Here is a 23,876-nt window from a genome sequence, read left to right as displayed (position 1 = left end):
TCTGCTAACCATGTGTATGTGACAAATAAAATTTGACTTGATTTGATTTGCATGCGCGTGCGCATTGAGTGTGAGGATACACAGTAAATGTATTTGAATGTCAAGAAGCAGAGGACGAAAGAAGGAGACTACTTTGTGTGTCAGGCACATAGCCTACCGTAATCCTAAAAGGATAGATAAAACCCCAATGTGGCAAGTCCATCTGTTAAGCCAGTTATGGAAAACTTGCTTTGACAGCTGCAGGATATTGTGATTCTGTAAGGGGTTTCCATCCGATTGAAATATGCCATTGTGTAATGAGGCTCACGTCTGTCTGTCATACTTAGGTCTGTCTGGGAACCAGGATGTGTGGTATTTGTCTGTCAAAAGTCTGTCAGTAACCAAGCAGAGCCATATGGTCCACTGTTTGGGGGCCAAAATGACACAGCAGCAACCCAGCATGTTTGTGGACCTCCGTGATACGATCAACGTTAGCCATACGGTACTTACTAACACGGTTAGCATAATTATGAACCCCTGGGACTCTATTAAAAAACATAAGATTTACACACAGATAAGTCTGCTTTTACCTGGTACTTGTAGTATGTTTATTTTAAAGACTCTCTCAGTCTGATGCAGTCCCTGTGCACTGTAAATAAACCAGAGGGGAGGTTGCGAGTGACGCACACAGCTTACCTTGTATTGGCTAAAGGAGAAATTATCTCCTGCTGTCTGAATCAATAGGCTGTATTCTAACTGTGCTGCGGGACTGGAACAGAAGGCCATTGCCTATGGTAAAAGGGTAAAGGTTCCCTACCGGAGTGACCCTCTTTATTCACGTATAACAAGCTAGGCAACCAATGAACACTACACTCCCTCAATCATTATGTTTGAAGGGGAAAAGACTGAGAATGCTTTACATTTGGAATAAACAACTGTAATTCTCGATGGAGTGGTTACTATTATCTGTAATCTAAATTACTTGCATGCTCCCTATTGAAACCAGGTGATGCCTAAAAGAAACTTGACGCCAGGGATTAATAACATCTCTCCGTCTTAAATCATCATTTATTTATGAGAGCTCTCACCTACCAACGGAAAAAGTCAATGTTCTGGCCCCCTGACAGAGAAGAAGTTCATGAAAATAGTGACCCATCTGTGTTCCATCAAAATAAATACTGAGGATTTTTATTAGAAAAGTTTATTCTTCAACAACACTGTTGGGAGATTTACTGTACAACACATTCATGCTGTGAGCTTCCACGGCCTTCAGGGCTGCCTTCAGAGGTGGCACCCAAAGAGTGAGAACGGAAGGTTGGAGGAGGTTTCTAGGGCGACGGCATGGTGACGACATGGTGACGACATGTTGGGGACTAACTGAAACTGAAAAACGATTGCGCCAAAGCTTCCAAACCTAAAGGGAATGTACGGCTTTGAGATACAACTCTCTCTCAGACATTGGTTATATCTGAACAAACTTTGAAAAACGCAATACTGTGTTGAGTTGTATAAGTAGCAACATTTGTGTACGTTTGAAGGTATGACATTTGCTGCAACTTAAATGGTTTGTTGAAACTGCATGTTTCATTGTATTCTTCCTGATTTTCCAATATCTCCCTAGATGACTTATGTAGGTTACAATTGACTTGATCTGTATATTACATTGTGGCTCTACGCGAGATGCCGTCCCTTGCCTCTGCCTCTAGACAACTGGGTCCGTATCCATCTCAGGGTAGGAGTGCTGATCTAAGATCAGTTTAGCATTTTAGTTCATAACGAATAACATTGTATAGACAGATCCTAGCTCAGCACTCCTTTTCTGAGACGCTTTCTGGATACGACCCACCTCAGAGTTCAGCCTCTCTCAGATGTTCTCAACATGCAGAGGCTGGGGAATACACCACGGGGACAGATGATGCCTGTGGTTCTGATCACTAATGAACAGGTGAAGCATTTAATTAATCATCGCCTTAACCTTTACATACATGCATGTAGAGCTGGACGATATGGAAAAAAAATCCATATCATGATAAATTGCCAGAATTTATGCGATAATGATGAATAGAATGAAACATTTATGACATTACCTTAAACTTTACCACAGGTTTTTTTTATGATCCTTTAAACCAGGGGTCTCCAACAGGTCGATCACGAGCAGCCCACCTATGAGTAGCTCGCCAAACAATTCTGAAGTATGCTGTATACAACTTCCCCCAAAACCTTCTCAATTAAATGTTAACCGCAAAGCTGGCTTACCTGGCCAGTATATCATAAGTAAGTATATCATTTGTATGATATACTTTGTCATGAATTGAGAAGCAGCAGTACAGAACCATTGTTAGACCGGCACATTCCTCAGTCGCCAGATGTGCAATTAAAGAGGAATTACAATCAAAAATCAACATTTCTTCCAGAACTAAAAAAAGAATGTCTCATGTGATTTAAGCATTGACATGGACTCAGAACATCCAATGTTGTTGTTTCTCTATGAACAATAGGAATTTTAAAAGTGAAAAATAAAACTGAGAACGTAATTTAGGAAAATCTAAAACAGAATTTTTGGGGGATAAAATGCAGATTTGAAAGGGCCCCGTTTAGAGTAGTTTATTAACCATTATTTTACCAGGTATATTGACAAAAAACATGGGGAACTACTTTCTCTTGTACACTAAGGACCCAAGGAAGAGCTGCACGTGAGAGGTGAAAATGATCATGTGTCTATTTGAAACCAATAATTTATTGTGTAACTGGTGACATAATACATTTTTTTAAAGTAGCTCTCATGCTAGAAAAGGTTGGAGATCCCTGCTTTAAACTACTACTACTACTACTACTAATACTACTACTAGTTTGATGATTGTAGCCATCAACTGTTCCATTAACAATCACCCATATTAGCAAACTCATTTCAAACTTCACATTTCTCTAGTACAGGCTACTTATCCCAATGAACGAAATGCCTGCGATAAGTGATCGATTTGGTCGGTGTCGATCATTTTTGGTTTATTGCCCCAACTCTACGTGTATGTAACTCGACAAGTATTAAAGGAGGTCCTACAGGACAATTCACAGGGAAAGTACAATGTATTACCAATGTATTACTGTACCGTTCCCAGTATCATGTCTGTTTTCAACGTTTGATAAGTAATTAGACGGCATATTGTGTAACTGGTATCTGAATATACAGTATAAAATTAGGTAGCTGATGGTTCTCCTTTCAAATCTACCTCAGTGGTGTAACTAAAGTAAATTATGAAAGTTATGTTATTACCGTAAGTGGTTTTCCTCTTAAATCTCCACAGGTTGTGTTCTAATTCGGGACTTTCAACCACCAACACATAATGTACCATACATGTTGATCACAGAGATTTATATTCCAGGTGTCATGGAAACTGCCGGGCCCAGGGGAGTATGTACGCAGCACATCTATTATCACAAACAAAACATGAAGGGAAACCCCCTCCTTTTTAGTCTGGGTGAAATTCTTATGCTGGCCACGTCAATTGAAAACTGGCAATAAAATGTTGTGATGAACAAGGTGTATGAACATCTTGAACATAAAAAAACAGCTGTATGTGACGATGCATACACATATGTGTTCTGTAGTATATGGTGGCGTACATGTTCAGGCCTTATCATTATACTGTGCTGGAAGGATAGGCCAGCAGAGCTACTGGAATGAAGAATATAAAGCCAATATAATTGCTTTGTTCAAGTCTACTGAAGAGACACAGACTCATATCCCACTTTTTGCTGAAAAATATTCCTCTATGTACACTTTAAAATCCCAGAAATATAAGCCTTAATTATGCTGGAAGTACAATTCATATATCATCTTCTTAATTGGCTGAATTAAATTCCTGAAAAAGGAAACACAAACAAAGAAAATCATACAAATTACATTTTAAGATTGTTCATGGACAAACATTATGTTGCATTGTTTGCACTGTAAGCAAGTAAAGTCCCACTCACAAAGGGAATGATTCGAGACTATTTTGATTATTATATAATTCGAATGGGTCTTCATGGATTGTACACGTGGCATTTACCATTGTATCCAAAATAATGCCCTACAGACTTCTCCGAATGTATCATCAAAAATACAATACAAAATAAAATCTTCAGGATGAATGAAAAGGAAAGGAAATCACTTAAGGGATCAAAATACCTTTGTTTATAAAGTTGGTCTTGGACGATCAGCTGATGAGAAGACTCTGGAATAATCTTTTTGACATCATTTTCATCTATATATTACTAAAGTGCTAGTGCTTCCATTATGACGAGGTCACAGTCTGAGATAAATAGCTTTTTTTTAAGGAGCATGAAAGAAGCAAGAACAAAAAAAGCAACATTGGTTTGAAATCTGTTCCAGAAGGGTTTAGCACTGTAAAGGCTCTGCCTAAACTGGGCGTACAAAACATTATTGACACCTACTCTTTCCATGACAGACTGACCAGGTGAATCCAGGTGAAAGCTATGATCCCTTATTGGTGTCACTTGATAAATCCACTGCAATCAGTGTAGATAAAAGGGAGGGGACAGGTTAAAGAAGGGCTTTTTAAGCCTTGAGACAATTGAGACGTGGACTGTGTGCGTTTGCCATTCAGAGGGGGAATGGGCAAGACAAAAGTTTTAAGTGCATTTGAACGTGGTATAGTAGTAGGTGCTAGGCGCACCGATTTGTGTCAAGAACTGCAACGCTGCTGGGTTTTTCACTCTCAACAGTTTCCTGTGTGCATCAAGAATGGTCCACCACTCTAAGGACATACAGCCAACTTGACACAACTGTGGGAAGCATTGGAGTGAACATGGACCATAACTGTTGAATGCTTTTGACACCTTGTAGAGTCCATGCCCTGACGAATTGAGGCTGTTCTGAGGGCAAAAGTGGGGGGTGTCCTTAACATTTTGTAAACTCAGTGTATATATTCTAAATACATTTAGCTGTCAGTTGTTGCAGGAAAAAACAAGAACATTTGTATTGACCAAAACCCTCTGAATAGAAGAGCTGTCATTGCCACTGAAGATCATGCCCTGTAAAGTCTATCTAGATATATTCTGAATATTTCCTCAAATAAAACTCGAAGTTATTATTACTTCCCATGAATCTTCAGGGGAAGGATTGAGTCCAAGGACAGGAGTGAAGGAGGGAGTGACTATCATTTTGGTTTTGTAAGGAGGAAGACAGGATGGATGTAATGACTTATGGCTTAATGCTACTGGACACTGCGTAACACACTCAACCTTGCCCCAAACACTCAGAGACAACTTAATGGTAATTCTGATATTTATGTATCAACATGTACATTATAAAAAAAACATGAGGATGCTCTGCTCATGAGGATCATCTGCTGGGCTATCTATTAAAGCCTCATGCAGTCTTTTTAATTAATTAAAAAATATCATCACTCAGTGTCTAATACATCACTGGGTGTTTATTTCATGATAATAAATAAAATCATATTTGTCTATCATTTATTTCCCTGAGCTTTCTTTTGCCATTGAAATGCTCAGACTGATCGTGTGGATGTACTGATACATCTGATTAGATCATCTAGACCAGGGTTTCCCAACCCTCTCACATTTTTGTTTTAACTCTAAACTGACACACCTGATTCAATTAGTCAATTAATCCTCACGCCTTTGCCTAATTGAATCAGATGTGGTAGTTTAGGGTTAAAACTCAAATGTGATGTGAAACATCTGAGGAGAGGGTTGGGAGACTCTGGTCTAGACTCTAGGGTGGGGGTGTCAACCTCATTCCATGGAGGGCATAGTGTCTGCTGGTTTTTCTTCAAAAAGCTTACACCAAAAGGGCATTTTCATAATTTTCACAATTTCAGGGTGTTATTTCGACCTGCTAGTCTGGAAATATCATACAAAAAAATGGTATATAATGTTTTTGACTGCACTGCCCCTTTAAGACTGGACATTTAATCAGGAAGTTCAACCAACAGGGTCATTTTTGTTTAAGTTGCTGGGATACGTCGCTTGAATGTGTGTTTAACGGATGAACGTATGGGGAAAATGCAGTTGGTATTCTTTACATCCTGCTGTATATGACTATGTATGATCTCTTTGCATTGTTTTCTGAAAGGAAATATTCCCAGTGCTTTGGACAGAATGTTATTAACTAAACCATTGAGCCTCTATTTGGTAGAAAATGAAATGATGGCTTTGGTGGCGATTGCCTTTTAAACGAGCTAGTCATCATTGGTAGCCTACTGAAGGATTCAGCAAGTGGAATGGTTTGCTTTGGAATCGCACAGGAAAAGAAAGTCAATGTTTACATTTCAGGTGCAAGGTAAATATACATTTCAGGGGATACCTTGGATTGTTCATGAATACAAAATGCCGGAAAATTGTAGTACACTCTAGCAAATGTTTTCGGACTACTGCTAGTAATGCATAAGAAATGAGATGTTGCTGTGGACTAGACTAAACACGTGTGGTGTTGAGAGGGGCACTTCATGAAGTATAGGACATGATCTCAAGCGCGCACCCACATACTGGACGTAGTATGCACGTACTCCGTAGTAGACAACACACATCAGTAGGAGGGAAAAGACTGTGACCAAGATTCAATTGCTTCAGCAACCACCATCTTTAAAAACATGTCCGTCTTATTGCACGGTCCATCTTTGTCGACATCTGAGAGAGGAGCCATGAGAGAGAAGGGATCATTTGTAAAGTGTAGTAGCTAATAGTGCACTTCAGGGGCTGAATTATTTCATCACATACCATACAATACCGTGGGTGTGTTAAAATACTTTATCACTTTCGGCTTTTGACGATTATGCAGAGCATCAAAGGAACGTTATGGGATCTAGGCTGATTGAGTATAGTGCACCAATGACAGGGAGAGATAAGAGACCTGAAGTTGAATAAAATGAGAACATTTTCAAGTTAATACTTCATTCTAAATGAATGGGTTATGAGCCCTCTGTGCCTGTGTGAAATTGCACCTCCTTAGATCAATAAAGCTTATTGAAATGTTTATATTGGTGACATAACACTAAGCATTACTGGAACATCCGTTAACTAACAGAGCTAACTATAGTGGATCAGAAAGATTGAGTGTTTTTCTTCCTTTTCTAAGCAAAGGAAATATGAAACGACATATCTCAAAACAAAGTTAATATCAAATAGCTTTGGCAACATTATTCACCTTAAAGTATTCCACAGTCCATAATCGATCCCGCTACTAGGAGTTCAGTCCAAACATGTCGTTGGTTTGGCTGTCTCTCAGTGGGAGAGGCCGCCTTAGAATGACTCCCTCTAGGGCTGGTTCTGGTTCCGACCCAGTCCTTGTCTCAGATTGCACAGGGTAGTGTCTGTCTGACTGTCTGCGGTTGTCAGAAGCAGGACTCCGGCGACTCTGTGTCCTCTTTTTGCAACGGCTGCTGTTCCTTTTCAATATGGTTTCCATTGTGCAGGGCAGCATACCTGAAATTATACAAACACAGAATGGAACATTTCATTTCAAACTGACATTGGGCAATCATTCAATTCACTTCAATGTCCGAGATGCATCAATACTCTTTGATGAGTAACCCCTAAAACAAACATTTCACAGAATACAGAACAATAGATTTTACACAGGACTCACTGTTTTGTTGAACTTGTAGCCTACCCTTAAAATGAGAGGGGTATTGTTAAGTAACTTAAAACCACATGAAGCGAGCAGCACTCCTGCCTGATTCAAGCAGTCTGGTTAATGTGAAGCTCTGGGATTACAGTAAAAATTGGGTTTGGCTCTGCGGAGGTGAGCCTGATGTTCTCTTTTCTGGGGTTGTTGTTGGCTGCAATACAGGAGTGGAACTTCAGTGAAACCTTAACTGGTTCCACTCTAAGGGTCATGATAAATCAGGATTAGTGATAAACCTACGATATTGTCAGCATGCTTTAAATGACAATATTCAGATCCACTATACAAATATACCCCACAAATCATACAATCCAACATAGAAACGTGGGATAGGAGGCTGAGTCAAGCCAGTGCCAAGTCTACAAGACTCCTACTTGAGATGACTATCCCTTTCACCATCTGGCATCCTGAGAACTTGAAGATACACCAAAAAGGCAGGCATTTTTCCTTTAATGGATGGCTGAAATCGTGTCATGTTGATGATACAGAATGGTGAGTGAAAACCATCCATTTTAGACGCAAGTCATGATTTTAACTTTGACAAGTTTAGGGCCACAGATGTTTTCTTAATATTTATTTTTCCTGACACAGTAAAACATTACTTCGCTACCTCTCAGATGAGTAAGCGATATGATCAACAGTTTCCTATTTCTTCAAATTCTGTGACGCTTTGCACTGATTATCTCCCCACAAAGGACATACAATCAGAAGTTAGAATGAGCTCCCTAGAAAGTACAAAACGGTCACATTGACTGTAACGTGAGCATTAATTCACTCCAAATATAAAACATACTTTCAAGGGAAATTGAGACATATGAATATGGCAAAAATCATTGCATAAAATAATCATGCTAACTAAATTACATTTCCCACGTGCGAGAAAGCAAATCATCAAACAGGTGAGGAAGAAACACCATTTGGAAACCATATAATGAGTGATTTCTCTGGAGTAAATCGCTTACATTGAAGTGAATCAAACCATTCACTGTCATATTGACTCGATGTCTCTGTTTGAGAGGTGGAAGCCATCCTAAAACCATTAGGATCTGTTTTCATAAACAACCAAACCAAAGGCAATTCCTGCTTAGAAATTGGCTGTGAAATTTACTTTAAAAAAAAACCTCAAAACTGTCTAATGTTCCGGGATTTAAGGAAATGTGCTAGAGCTTTCCAATGGAGCAGAACCCAAAATTGCTACCACATTGCAGTGTTTAACCCAAAATGTCCTGCTTGTGGTGGTACAACTGATATAGTGGTACCAATTACCCACAGAGAGGACCACAGACTGAAAGGAAGTTGGTGACACTGCTCCTAATGGATAAAATGCTCTGGAAACACATGACTTAGATTATGATGCAGTAATTGCAGTGATCGAGGGGCAGATGAGTCCATCGCCTCTTTTTCTCTGTATCCCTATATCAGCTCCTGAGCTCTGTAATAAGGGATAGCAGCAACGCATACAGTAGGCCAGAGCACCCTCTTGACTGGCATGTCCACCACACATTCTCTGCTGCCCTCTCTCTGATTCTCATCCTGACTTTATTAACGCTTAACCGCTGACATTTTAATGTAATCCATCCAAACCTTTTAGAGAGCTTGTCTTACGGTTCATTAACACAGTTTTGTTAGTCGCTGAGCTTTAAACCCCCTAGAGTCTAGTGACGGTGTGTTAATCTAAGTAACCGAATAAAAAGAATTCCCATCAGAATCGGTCAGTTTAAAACCCTCTAGTCTATGCCCTGTCAAAGCCGGGGTAGGGGTTCTACTAAGCTAACATATGGAATTGATTTAAGATGGTCACACCAAGGATCATTTAACTATTTTATTAAACATTTTAAGACCCCTTAAGGCAGGGGTGTCAAACTCATTCCACGGAGGGCCTAGTGTCTGCAGGTTTTTGGTTTTTCCTTTCAATAAAGCCCTAGACAACCAGGTGTGGGGAGTTCCTAATTAATTAGTGATGTTAATTCATCAATCAAGTATAAGGGAGGAGCGAAAACCCGCAGACACTCGGCCCCCCGTGGAATGAGTTTGACACCTGTGCCTTAAGGTATCAAAAAATATTTAAAAAAAATATTTGATGAAACATTGAATTTGGCATTACTGCTTTTAGCCCATATAACTCACTGAATAACATATTCACTAAATGGAACAGATTGTCCCCCCAAAAAATCAAAAGAAAGTTTGTTCTGAAATGTCTGTTCTATATCTGAGAGATATAATAAAGATCAGGAAACTATTTTTTTTCTTTCTCCATATATACTTCCATACATTGTTTTTACTGGTACCTACGACCTTGTGACGAGTCTTGTTAGAGCAAAACAACTGACATGTACTGTACGTGTTCGCAACAGATTCACCTTTCCACAGAGTGGTCATATTAGTCCCATGACGCTTGTCGGGTGCGGAGAACATGAGAGTCTCATCTTTCCACAGAGGGGTTTTGTAGGCCAAACCGCTTGGACGCTTTAGATGTTTTAGTGAGAAGACCGATTTTCAGGATGTCTCATGGTCTGACAAACACCGCTTTAGCTCTGCCATCGGCGGATGCAGTGGATTGAGACGCACCTCCAAGCAAAAAAATACAAAAAGCTACAGCTTAAACAGACGGATTTTGATGGAAATTGTAGGAGAAAAGGTTAAGCGAGAGATCTTTTTTTTTTGTTGCATGGGCTGCGTCTCAATCCACCACATCCGCCTGTGGCAGCCTTCTGCATCTACGGTTGAAGGTGGCCGAACTACAGCGTGGTTTGTCAGAACATGAGACATCCCGAAAATCGCAGTGAAAACTCTGTAGCGTTTGAATGGTAGGCCAAACAAAAAACTAATATGACCCCTCTGTGGAAAGATGAGACTCTCAGGAACACGAGGGTGTTCTCTGATTTTCTCTTCAACCCCCATGGGACTCGTCTGAAGTTGTTACCGTCCATGTGCCAACTTCTGTTTGTAGCACCCAAACCGTTTAGACTACAAACTAATGTGAAAAGGGAAGATTCTCACAAACACGATGGTGTTCTCCGTTTTGCTCTACGGCCCCCACAAGTGCCACGGGACTCGTCTGAAGGTAACCAGTACAAGTTTAAAAAATCTATTGGAGAATGACGGTAGTTTTGTGCCTACCACAAAAAAAGGGTTAAATATGTGTCAAGAAATATATATTTACACTACCGGTCAAAAGTTTTAGAACACCTACTCATTCAAGGGTTTTTCTTTATTTTTAATATGTTCTACTTTGCAAAATAATAGGGAAGATATCAAAACTACGAAATAACACATATGGAATCATGTAGTAACCAAAAAAGTTTTAACAAATCAAAATATATATTATATTTGAGATCCTTCAAATAGCCACCCTTTGCCTTGATGACAGCTTTGCACACTCTTGTCCTCCTCTCAACCAGCTTCACCTGGAATGCTTTTCCAACAGTCTTGAAGGACTTCTCACATATGCTGAGCACTTGTTGGCTGCTTTTCCTTCACTCTGCAGTCCGACTCATCCCAAACCATCTCAATTTGGTTGAGGTCGGGGCTAGGTCATCTGATGCAGCACTCCATCACTCTCCTTCTTGGTTAAATCACCCTTAACCTTTCACGAGTATCTACCCCGGGTCCGGGATCACCCCCCCCCCCCCCCCCCCCCAAATCTATTAGCTAACCACGTTAGCAAAAGACACCACTTTTCTAACTCCATCAGTTTCTTACTCCATCAGGTGCTATCACCAATTCGGCTAAACTAAGATATTGATAGCCACTAACCAAGAAAAAACCTCATCAGATGACAACAATTGCACCCACCATCACAAATGGACTAGAATAAATACATAGAGCAACGTGTTTACCTAATTACTAATCATCAAACATTTCGTAAAAATACACAGCATACACTAATCGAAAGACACAGATCCTGTGAATACAGACAATATTTCAGATTTTCTAAGTGTCTTACATCGAAAACACAATAAATCGTTATATTAGCATACCACATATGCAAACGTTACCAGAGCATTGATTCTAGCCAAAGAGAGCGATAACGTAAACATCGCCAAAATATATTAATTTTTTCACTAACCTTCTCAGAATTCTTCAGATGACACTCCTGTAACATCACATTACAACATACATATACAGTTTGTTCGAAAATGTGCATATTTAGCCACCAAAATCATGGTTAGACAATGACAAAAGTTGCCCAGCTGGTCAGACAATGTCGTGCGCCATATTAGACAGTGATCTAGTCGTATACATAAATACTCATAAACGTGACTAAAAAATATAGGGTGGACAGCGATTGATAGACAATTTAATTCTTAATACAATCGCTGATTTACATTTTTTAAATTATCCTTACTTTTCAATACAGTTTGCGCCAAGCGAAGCTACGTCTAAAAAGATGGCGTCATAAGCGATTAACATTTCTCGACAGAAACACGATCTCTCAAAGACAAAGCGGTTGGAACCAGAAATCTCCAATTTGGACTCCAGACCAAAGGACAAATGTCCACCGGTCTAATGTCCATTGCTCGTGTTTCTTGTCCCAAGCAAGTCTCTTCTTCTTATTGGCGTCCTTTAGTAGTGGTTTCATTGCAGAAATTCGACCATGAAAGCCTGATTCACAGTCTCCTCTGAACAGTTGATGTTGAGATGTGTCTGTTACTTGAACACCATGAAGCATTTATTTGGTCTCCAATTTCTGAGGCTGGTAACTCTAATGAACTTATCTTCTACAGCAGGTAACTGGGTCTTCCATTCCAGTGGCGGTCCTAATGAGAGCCAGTTTACGTATTGACTGACCATGTCTTAAAGTAAAGTTATCTTTGCTTATTTGAGCTGTTCTTAACATAATATGGACTTGGTCATTTCACCCCCCCCCCCCCCATTTCAATTAACACCTGTTAACTGAAATACATTCCAGGTGACCACCTCATGAAGCTGCTTGAGAGAATGTCAAGAGTGTGCAAAGCTGTCATCAAGGCAAAGTGTGGCTATTTGAAGAATCTCAAATATAAAATACAAATGATTTGTTTAATACTTTTTTTGGTTATTACATGATTCCATATGTGTTATTTCATAGTTTTAATTTCTTCAATATTATTCTATAATGTAGAAAATAGTAAACAAAAAAAAAAAAACTTTAATTAGTAGGTGTTCTAAAACTTTTGACCGGTAGTGTATATTTCCCGAGTGTATATTTCCTGAACCCCCAACGGCTTAGACCCTTAAGAATTAAATGTCACAAACAATGTAGGCTTCCTGAATCCAAAACTTTACTTGGGCAAGCTTATAAATAGGAACAAATACCTGCCTTTTGTCACCTGCCCTGTATATACAGTAAACTGGTGGTGGATGATCAAGGAAGTGTTCGAGAGACATCCAACTCAGGCCCGTATCCACAAATCATCTCAGAGTAAGAGTGCTGATCTAGGATCTGTCAATACAATCGTATTCAATAGTACCTAAAAGGCAGAACTGATCCTAGATCAGCACTCCTACTCTGAGACGCTTTGTGGATATGAGCCCAGGTCTCATCTCATTGGTATTAATGGCTCATTACCACTGACCACAGCATAACAGCCACTCAGCTGTGGCCACAGCAGTCAAGTGTTTGATCTGTGCCATATGCTTCACTGTGTGTTAGACACAGTGCTGCCTCTGAGAGTTCAACAAACTCCATAATGTAACTAGAACAAGAATTACTGTATACATTTTCAGCTATTCTGGTAGAGGATGGTAATTCAAAGTGAACACCATCATTTATTGTGAGAGGGCTTAAACTTTGAAACTTTGGTCTCGGAGAATAAATACATGTGCTCATTCTAACAGATTTTGTCTGAACAACTTTGTTCGGAGAATGACTTAACAGTTGGGCATCCGTTTGAAAATATAAATAGTGAAATGAAATGAATCAGAGAGCAGTGCTGAGAATCTAACTAATTAGATAATAACATGTTTTCCAGTTTGTTTATCTGGTTATCTGGGCGACGTCAGAGCGAAGAATAAATGTTTTGCCATTTCAGCCTGCTAAGGAGAACAATCTATGGCAGAGGAGCAGGGGTCAAAGCTTCCTTACTGAGCTGTTTGGAATTAAATAGGGAAGTAAAACCCAGATAACTTGATCCTCTTGGTAATAGGCAACTCTGCAATTCCAACCTTCTTTTGGAGGAGGAGAGGGAATTTATTACAAACTAATCTACTCCAACATGTTCTAGTTCACAACAGGGTGTCACGTAAAACCTTCCCAGCGTGAAATAGTTCCTAATCGTTCTGATCGTTCTGATTGTGTTCTAAAATGTATCCCACATGTAAATGTTCCCAGTTCAATAATTGCATCTTTTTTTGTGGATGTCTGAGCTCATGCGGATGTTTCTCTCTCACCCTCCCTCAACCTCAAGAAACTGTTCTGTCTGCATGCGCATTTGCTTCACACATCTGCAAATCAATGGTGGCCAGGAGTATTGACTCTGACCAATCAGAAGCTTGTTGAGGCGTGAGGTCAGCATATAAATTCCCGGACTCAACGTGTCAAAGTGCTGACGGTTGATGTGAGGAGAGATTTTTTGCAATTGCAAAGACTTGGGTGCTACGTTTTCGATTGCCAGTGCATATATGTTTGTTAGTTAGTTAGCTATACAAATAAGTTAAAACTGCACACCACTGAGAAGATGCCATCTTTACCAGTTTATAGCTAATTATGCTAGTTAGCTAGCCAAATCAAGAGCGAGGGGGTGTGAGAGAAACATCTGCATGAGCTCAGCCATCCACACAGACGCACGTGCAAATTATTGACTGGGAACATTTTAACGCAGTGAAAATCTTTACAACATGACGTCACAATCACCACGCAATCAGAATGATTGGGAACTATTTCACGCCGGGAAGATTTTTACGTGACACAGGGCACAGGGAGGGCATCAGGACACAGCAGGAGGGGCCTCCCTTCATTACACTGGGGCTCAAGTTCCACCTGTCTTTCTCCAGAAGAGGGACAGGCACGGCAGCAGGGGGGCGCCCCAGATTTGAAGACTTGAAGTCTTTAATGAACGATGCCAGCCTGATTAAGCAAGCTATTGTCTCTCTGAGGATGTAGGCTGAATGAAGGGTACTGCTCCACATCCACTACCCACTGTTGTTTCCAGTATTTATTTATGCAAAGTCGCATTAACATAGGAACCTCATTTACATAGGAATTTCATTAGGATAGAAATGTATTTTTGAAGGTAGCCTTAAATGAGACATGGCACCATACAGAATGCCCATATGCTAGTCTGGATATAGACATGGAGCTCCACCATAGAGAATGCCCATATGCTAGTCTGGATATAGACATGGAGCTCCATCATACAGACTGCCCATATGCTAGTCTGGATATAGACATGGAGCTCCACCATAGAGAATGCCCATATGCTAGTCTGGATATAGACATGGAGCTCCATCATACAGACTGCCCATATGCTAGTCTGGATATAGACATGGAGCTCCATCATACAGAATGCCCATATGCTAATCTGGATATAGACATTGAGCTCCATCATACAGAATGCCCATATGCTAATCTGGATATAGACATGGAGCTCCATCATACAGAATGCCCATATGCTAGTCTGGATATAGACATGGAACTCCAAACAGGGCCCAGTGCAAGACTGGCAGGACCACAGAGAGAAGTCAAGCAGTGTGATTGATCATTCAGTGAGGGGTCCAGAATACGGACAGTTCCCTGGCTGGTTAGAAACACACACACACCTACAATCAGGGCAGGGGCCAGACAAGCACCAAATTCCAGCAGGCAGCTGTGGGTGTCCAGGCTAGCTAACACACAGGGGAGCCAGCTGTGGTAGTTGGAGGAACGTTGTGTCTGTTTCAAGATAATAACATCAACATGCTGAAACTCTAAATGGAACAAAGATAGTTTGATTACTTCTAGTTGAGTGACGGTTGCCGTTGCAGTGGTAGAGCATTCCTGACCTGATTGTTTCTTTGACTGGAATGAGGAGCCAACATGGAGAGAGCAAAAATAAGAAAAGTACCTACGAGTCCCATGGGAGAGGAGAAGTCTGTTTGCCTTACAATTCAGATGGCCTGTTTGTGTGTGTGTGAGTGTGTGTGCGAGGTGTGAGTGTCTGTGGGTGTTTGACAGAGAGAGTGTTGAGTAATGAGAATAAGACAAAGTAAACCTTTGTGTGTGAACATGTTTTTAAAAAGTGTGTTGTGGAGAGGAGTGTGCTGTAAATGTACAAGTCTGATGCATTTTTGTCTTCACATAAACCAGAAAAGAAATCTTGCAATGCATTTTCAGAGGCCGGCCCCAACACCTGAAGTTCTATGGCCAAAGTTTAGGTGAGGACCACACTAAAGGGGGTCCTATCCCCGCTTTCCGATGGGAGAAAAATAATATTGCATTTTCTTTGAGAACAATCCCATCATTTAAACTCCCGAGTGGCGCAGCGGTCTAAGGCACTGCATCTCAGTGCAAGAGGTGTCACTACAGTCCCTGGATCAAATCCAGACTGTATCACATCTGGCAATGATTGGGAGTCCCATAAGGCAGCGCACAATAGGCACAGTGTCGTCCGGGTTTGGCCGGGGTAGGCCGTCATTGTAAATAAGAATTTGTTCTTAAATAAAAGGTTACATTTACATTAGAAAAAATCTCAGTATGTGAGCCTCACAGCCAGGGGAATACAGTAGGGTGAAGAGCGTTGACTCAGGTGAGACCAGACTGCTGTTCATGCATAATTGTAGCTAGCTGCTGGCAGACAACATCCCAAGATGACACTACATATTTCAATGGGCGGAAAACTTAGGAAACACAACTTAGGAAACACAACGTAAAGAAATAGCAGCTAGCAGCTAGAACCTGCTCATCGCCAACAGGAGAGCATAAGTGTTTATGATTCAGGACAGTGCTGCGCCACACACGTGATGGTTAGAGGTGTGGTGTTTCATTGACTAATTCATACAAAAGTTACTTTTAAAACTCTTCACATTTCATATTGAAGACAATGGTTACTTTTAGGATAATTTATACATTATACTACACCACTATGACAAAGAGCAGACACCACACAAATGGAAGGAGTAACTCTAAAATGAACGGACTCTCCAAGAAACCTGCAGCTGGACTGTGTGATGGTAGCCCAGAGTGCTGAATTTCCTACAGTCCATTTGAAGAGGAAAACCCTCATATTTAGGTGATGCCTGACAGTGTAAAACAAACAGCTTTAAATCGTATGTTCAGAGTTAATCCCCAAAAATTCAACTCATGTTTAAGGTGGAAACACTGACGGGGAGAGAGAGAGACTCTGTCAGACCTGGGCCCATAACATGTAAATCTCAGTAGGACAAAAATAATTGTGTTCCAAAAAAGGTCTAGTTGCCAGGACCAGAAACATAAATTCCATCTAGACACCGTTGCCCTAGAGCACACAAAAAACGATACATACCTCGGCCTAAACATCAGTGCCACAGGTAACTTCCTCAAAGTTGTGAACGATCTGAGACAAGGCAAGAAGGGCCTTCCTTCTATGCCATCAAAAGGAACATACAATTCAACATTCCATTTAGCATCTGGCAAAAAAATACTTGAATCATTTATAGAACCCATTGCCCTTTATGGTTGTGAGGTCTGGGGTCTGCTCACCAACCAAGAATTCACAAAATGGGGCAAACACCAAATTGAGACTCCACATGCAGAATTCTGCAAAAATATCCTGTGTACAATGTAAAACATCAAATGATGCATGCAGAGTAGAATTAGGCCGATACCCGCTAATTATCAAAATCCAAAAAAGAGCCGTTAAATTCTACAACCACCTAAAAGCAAGCGATTCCCAAACCTTCCATAACAAAACCATCACCTACAGAGAAATGAACCTGGACAAGAGCCCTCTAAGCAAGCTGGTCCTGAGGCTCTGTTCACAAACACAAACAGACCCCACAGAGCCCCAGGACAGCAACACAATTAGACCCAACCAAATGATGTGAAAACAAAAAGATAATTGCTTGACACATTGAAAAGAATTTACAAAAAAACAGAGCAAACTAGAATACTATTTGGCCCTAAACAGAGAGTACACAGTGGCAGACCACTGTGACTGACCGGAAATTAAGGAAATGTTTGACTATGTACAGACTCAGTGAGCATGGCCTTGCTATTGAGAAATGCCGCTGAAGGCAGACCGGGCTCTCAAGAGAAGACAGGCTACAAAATGAGGTGGAAACAAAGCTGCACTTCCTAACCTCCTGCCAAATGTATGACCACATTAGAGACACATATTTCCCTCAGATTACACAGACCCACAAGGAATTCAAAAACAAATACAATTTTGACAAACTCCCACATCTACTGGGTGAAATACCACAGTGTGCAATCACAGCAGCAAGATTCGTGACCTGTTAGCGACAAGAAAAGGGCAACCAGTAAAGAACAAACACCATTGTAAATACAACCTATATTTATGTTGATTTATTTTCCCTTTTGTACTTTAACTACTTGCGCATCATTACAGACATAATATTACATTTGACGTCTTTATTCTTTGTGTAATGTGTAATGTTTACTGTTCATTTTGTTCATTTCACTTTTGTTTATTATCTACTTCACTTTATTTGGCAATATAAACATATGTTTCCCATGCCAATAAACCCCCTTGAGAGAGAGAGAGACCCTTTCTTCTCACTTCTGTGGTAGATTTTCCTCAGCAGCTCCACAATGTGATCATCAGATAGGCTATTCACTGATTGATTGATGCTCTTTTCTGTAACTAGGGGAGCATGCGTTGAATGTCAAACTTGCACTTGTGTTCTTTAAATTCATATGCCAACTTTTAAATGAAATGTCACGGGTGCATTCATGTTGCCTATAAAGTGCATTTGGAAAGTATTCAGTCCCCTTGCCTTTTTCCACATTTTGTTACGTTACAGCCTTATTCTAAAATTGATTACATGTAATTTTTTTCCTCATCAATCTACACACAATACTCTAACGACAAAGAGAAAACAGTTTTTTAAATGTATTAAAAACCAAAGAAACAGAAATACCTTATTTATATACAGTTGAAGTCGGATGTTTGCATACACCTTAGCCAAATACATTTAAACTCAGTTTTTCACAATTCCTGACATTTAATCCGAGCAAATATTCCCTGTTTTAGGTCAGTTAGGATCACCACTTTATTTTAAGAATGTGAAATGTCAGAATAATAGCAGAGAGAATGATTTATTTAAGCTTTTATTTCTTTCATCACATTCCCAGTGGGTCAGAAGTTTACATACACTCAATTAGTATTTGACAGCATTGCCTATAAATTGTTTAACTTGGGTCAAATGTTTCAGGTAGCCTTCCACAAGCTTCCCACAATAAGTTGCGTGAATTTTGGCCCATTCCTCCTGACAGAGCTGGTGTAACAGAGTCAGGTTTGTAGGCCTCCTTGCTTGCAAACACTTTTTCAGTTCTGCCCACAAATGTTCTATAGGATTGAGGTCAGGGCTTTGTGATGGCCACTCCAATACCTTGACTTTGATGTCCTTAAGCCATTTTGCCACAACTTTGGAAGTATGCTTGGGGTCATTGTCCATTTGGAAGACCCATTTGCGACCAAGCTTTAACTGCCTGACTGATGTCTTGTCAAGACTCCCCCTTTTTCCTCCAAACATAACGATGGTCATTACAGCCAAACAGTTCTATTTTTGCTTCATCAGACCAGAGGACATTTTTACAAAAAGTACGATCTTTTCCCCATGTGCAGTTGCAAACCATAGTCTGGCTTTTTTTATGGCAGATTTTTTTATGGTGGTACAACTTAATTGGAGTCCACCTTTGGTAAATTCAATTGATTGGACATGATTTGGAAAGGCACACACCTGTCTATGTAAGCTCCCACAGTTGACAGTGCATGTCAGAGCAAAAACCATGAGTTTGAAGGAATTGTCCGTAGAGCCCCAAGTCGGGATTGTGTCTGGGGAAGGGCACCAACATATTTATGCATCATTGAAGGTCCCCGAGCACACAGTGGCTTCCATCATTCTTAAATGTTAGAAGTTTGGAACCACCAAGACTCAGAGCATTTGGGGAGAAGGGCCTTGGTCAGGGAGGTGATCAAGAACCCAATGATCACTCTGACAGAGCTCCAGAGTTCCCCTGTGGAGATGGGAGAACCTTCCAGAAGGACAAGCAACTCTGCAGCGCTCCACCAATCAGGCATTTATGGATGAGTGGCCAGACAGAAGCCCCTCCTCAGTAACGGGCATATGACAGCCAGCTTGGAGTTTGCCAAAAGAAACCTAAAGGACTCTCAGACCATGAGAAACAAGAAACTCTGGTCTGACAAAACCAACATTGAGCTCTATGGCCTGAATGCCAAGCGTGACGTCTGGAGGAAACCTGGGACCATCCCTACTGTGAAGCATGGTGGTGGCAGCATCATGCTGTGGGGATGTTTTTCAGCATCAGGGACACTAGTCAGGATCGAGGGAAAGAGCAACAGAGCAAAGTACAGAGAGATCCTTGATGAAAACCTGCTCCAGGACCTCAGACGGGGGCAAAGTTTCACCCTCCAACAGAACAATGACCCTAAGCACACAGCCAAGACAACACAGGAGTGGCTTCGGGACAAAGTCTCTTAATGTCCTTGAGTGGCCCAGCCAGAGCCCGGACTTGAACCCTATCGAACATCTCCGGAGAGACCTGAAATTAGCTGTGCAGCGAAGCTCCCCAACCAACCTGACAGAACTTAAGAGGATCTGCAGAGAGGAATGGGAGAAACTCCCCAAATACAGGTGTGCCAAGCTTGTAGCGTCATACCCAAGAAGACTCGAGGCTGTAATTGCTGCCAAAGGTGCTTCAACAAAGTACTGAGTAAAGGGTCTGAATACTTATGTAAATGTGATATTTCAGTTTATTTTGAATACATTTGAAAATATTTCTAAAAACCTGTTGTTGCTTTGTTATTATGGAGTATTATCTGTAGAACTATTTAATCAATTTTATAATAGGCTATAACGTAACAAAATGTGGATAAAGGGGTCTGAATACTTTCCGAATGCACTATAAGATGCCTAGCTGGTCTTTCATATAGTTTGTGTGGGTTGCCACAGGTGGGAGGATGGGTGATATTTTCCACATTCTGTCAAATACATTTTCTGTCATAATTCAGAATATAAAAGTGTGTACGTGGAAATGTACAGTCTAGCAAATATGACAAGTAGGCTAAAGTACTTAATCTAAGTGTCAACGTGCAGTGAAAAGGTGAAAGTAAATACAGTCATTTCATTCAACGATAAAATAACAGTTGAGAAGTGCTACTTAGATTCCAGCACAAAGACAGGCGCATGCTTTCAGAACCAATATAATGGCAGACAGAGAAAAAGGAATGCTACAGGTACTTGGTGAAATGATGAAAACCAGCAGCTCTTAGTACTTTAGTCCTCTTACATAACCCTAATACAGCTAATAATAGATATGGATTTTTGCTTTCCATACTTTAAAACCTGATAAAAAATAAATGAATTAGACATGCATGTCTCAATAAATCCACTCGTAAATAGTTTTTTTTTGTGTGTATCAGATTTTAACATTACCAACCTCGTGTAAACTAACTTTTAAACATGCAGTACAGCAAATTACAGTTCGTAACCTTGTACCTATGAGACTTTAAATGTCAGGCTACCTGTAACATGTGACCCAACCAGAGCTTTTAAGCTATTTCTCATGTGAAAGGCATTCATTTATCACTTTGTCTTAAAAAGGGCACAGGCTATTCATATTTAACCACTTACCCTATTCACTACAACCTGAAAAACATACCAAATGACAAAGTGCAGACATTTACATTTACATTTAAGTCATTTAGCAGACGCTCTTATCCAGAGCGACTTACAAATTGGTGCATTCACCTAATGACATCCAGACGTCTGCTTGCCTGCCCGCGTGAGTGGATCATGGAGCTGGTATTTCAGTACATATGGCAGTACCATTCAAAGAGCTATGACAATCATCATGCTTATAGCTCTGTAAATGGCGCTGCAATCTGCACCATGCAGTCTTGGTGTCTTTTGGCAGGCAAAAATCCGTTAAACAATGAAAAAAGGTTAAGCCATCACATTATCATGATCAGTCAAGTATCACATTGCTGCGGTCAGTATGCAAATAAACCAGTATGCAGATAAACCCCTGTGTCATCGGCGTAAATTGTCCCCACTTGAGCAAAATCATTTAATTAAATCTTTTGTATTCACTTTTCACCTTTTGGTGTGATGACTCTTGGCTGAATTGTTAAGAGAGTTGTGGAAGTCATTTAACCAATTTTCTACTGTGAAGCTCATTTGTGTTGGAGAGTTATAGTCCCAATCGGTATTAGATAGAATGTCGTGGCCCCACCGCCTTTGGGGAAAACAACCTGTGATTACCTTGGTTGGCTCACAGCAAAAAGCAATTTTTTTTCTTCTTGTTTATAAGTCAATTACAAAACTACATATAACAAAAGTGAAACATGTCTAAAGATTACATTTCATAATTGCCTGGACCCGAGCATTTTCACGACTTCTCTCAAAACGTAACATTGTAGGGCTTCCCTTATACCCAGTTTACCTGGACAATGCGTCCCCACATTTCCTACGCCAAATAACCTGAAGCCACAGGGCTCTATGAGGGAGCATTGTGAACCGTAGCCTAAAGGCCGGCAGATTGTCATTTCATCTAACCTTCAAAAGGGAATATACGCAGCAGGCATATTCGTATCCCATGTAGACCGGTTCATACATAAAACATTCTCCATTCAGGCTGCAAATGTGTTGATTTCCTCCTAAACTCAATTTAATAGCGAGAAGGCATAAGAACATTTGTAAAATATCTTTATGAGACACCATTTTCCACCACCATGCTAGAGTGGCTAAACGCAAGTCCTGGATGTTGTGTATCTTGTTCAGCCAATCAAGTTGCAGTAATATGTTATTTACCCTTGGTATGAAAACTGTACACACTGTCAGGAAGTAGCATTAGGCCACCATAGCATGGTGGTGGAAAATTGTGTTTCATAAAGAAAGTATGAATATTTTCCCCCAAAAATCCCGCCTTCTCGTCATTAAATCAAGTTAAGGAAGATATCGACACCTTTGCAGCCTGAATGGAGAATTGTTTATGTACGAACCGGTCAGCGGGGGATACGAATGTATAGCCACCTGCATACATTCTCTTTGGACAGTAACATGAAATGACTCAATGTCACTGGCCTTTGGGCTATGAAAAGCGTAGGTCGGGATTTTTGACCTGGTTACATGTACATTGAACAACACAGCAGCTTTTTTCGTCATATTTTGTTATTTCTGTATAACAAAAAAATGTACAACTGAGTTGTATCTCTTACAATGAGGGTCAATGGGAAATAATGTTTGTTTCCCTCAATTTGTAGCCATTGTCGAGGGGAATTCCATCTTATGATGTGAATAACGACTCTGAGTGTAGAAAATCACCATGCACAGTTCTATCTTTGTCATTTACATATGTCACATATGTATTAATTTTCACAAAGTCTGCTGCCTCAGTTTGTATGATGGCAATTTGCATATACTCCAGAATGTTATGAAGAGTGGCCAGATGAATTGCAATTAATTATTAAGTCCCTCTTTGCCATGCAAATGAACTGAATCCCCCCAAAACATTTCCACTGCATTTCAGCCCTGCCACAAAAGGACCAGCTGACATCATGTCAGTGATTCGTTAACACAGGTGTGAGTGTTGACGAGGACAAGGCTGGAGATCACTCTGTCCTGCTGATTGAGTTCGAATAACAGACTGGAAGCTTCAAAAGGAGGGTGGTGCTTGGAATCATTGTTCTTCTTCTGTCAACCACGGTTACCTGCAAGGAAACATGTGCCGTCATCATTGCTTTGCACAAAAAGGGCTTCACAGGCAAGGATATTGCTGCCAGTAAGATTGCACCTAAATCAACAATTTATCGGATCATCAAGAACTTCATGGAGAGCGGTTCAATTGTTGTGAAGAAGGCTTCAGGGCGCCAAAGAAAGTCCAGCAAGCGCCAGGACTGTCTCCTCAAGTTGATTCAGCTGCGGGATCGGGGCACCACCAGTACGAGCTTGCTCAGGAATGGCAGCAGGCAGGTGTGAGTGGATCTGCACGCACAGTGAGGTGAAGACTTTTGGAGGATGGCCTGGTGTCAAGAACGTCAGCAAAGAAGCCACTTCTCCAGGAAAAACATCAGGGACAGACTGATATTCTGCAAAAGGTACAGGGATT

The 23,876-nt window shown here is 40.6% G+C and overlaps 1 protein-coding gene across 1 annotated transcript in view; it reads right to left on the bottom strand.

Moving 5' to 3' along the window:
• Positions 1-1,140: 1,140 nt before the first annotated feature.
• LOC129857883 (5-hydroxytryptamine receptor 4-like) overlaps positions 1,141-23,876 on the bottom strand; it is a 181,413-nt gene continuing 158,677 nt past the window's right edge. The window contains exon 9 of the mRNA XM_055926558.1: positions 1,141-7,425. The gene's annotated coding sequence lies outside the window, so the exon portion shown is untranslated. The remainder of the gene's footprint in view (positions 7,426-23,876) is intronic.

This window comes from Salvelinus fontinalis, chromosome 6 (genome assembly GCF_029448725.1).
Source record: "Salvelinus fontinalis isolate EN_2023a chromosome 6, ASM2944872v1, whole genome shotgun sequence".
Classification (NCBI taxonomy): Eukaryota; Metazoa; Chordata; class Actinopteri; order Salmoniformes; family Salmonidae; genus Salvelinus; species Salvelinus fontinalis.
Note: the sequence above shows the minus strand (reverse complement) of the source record. Positions and strands in the feature narration are given on the sequence as shown.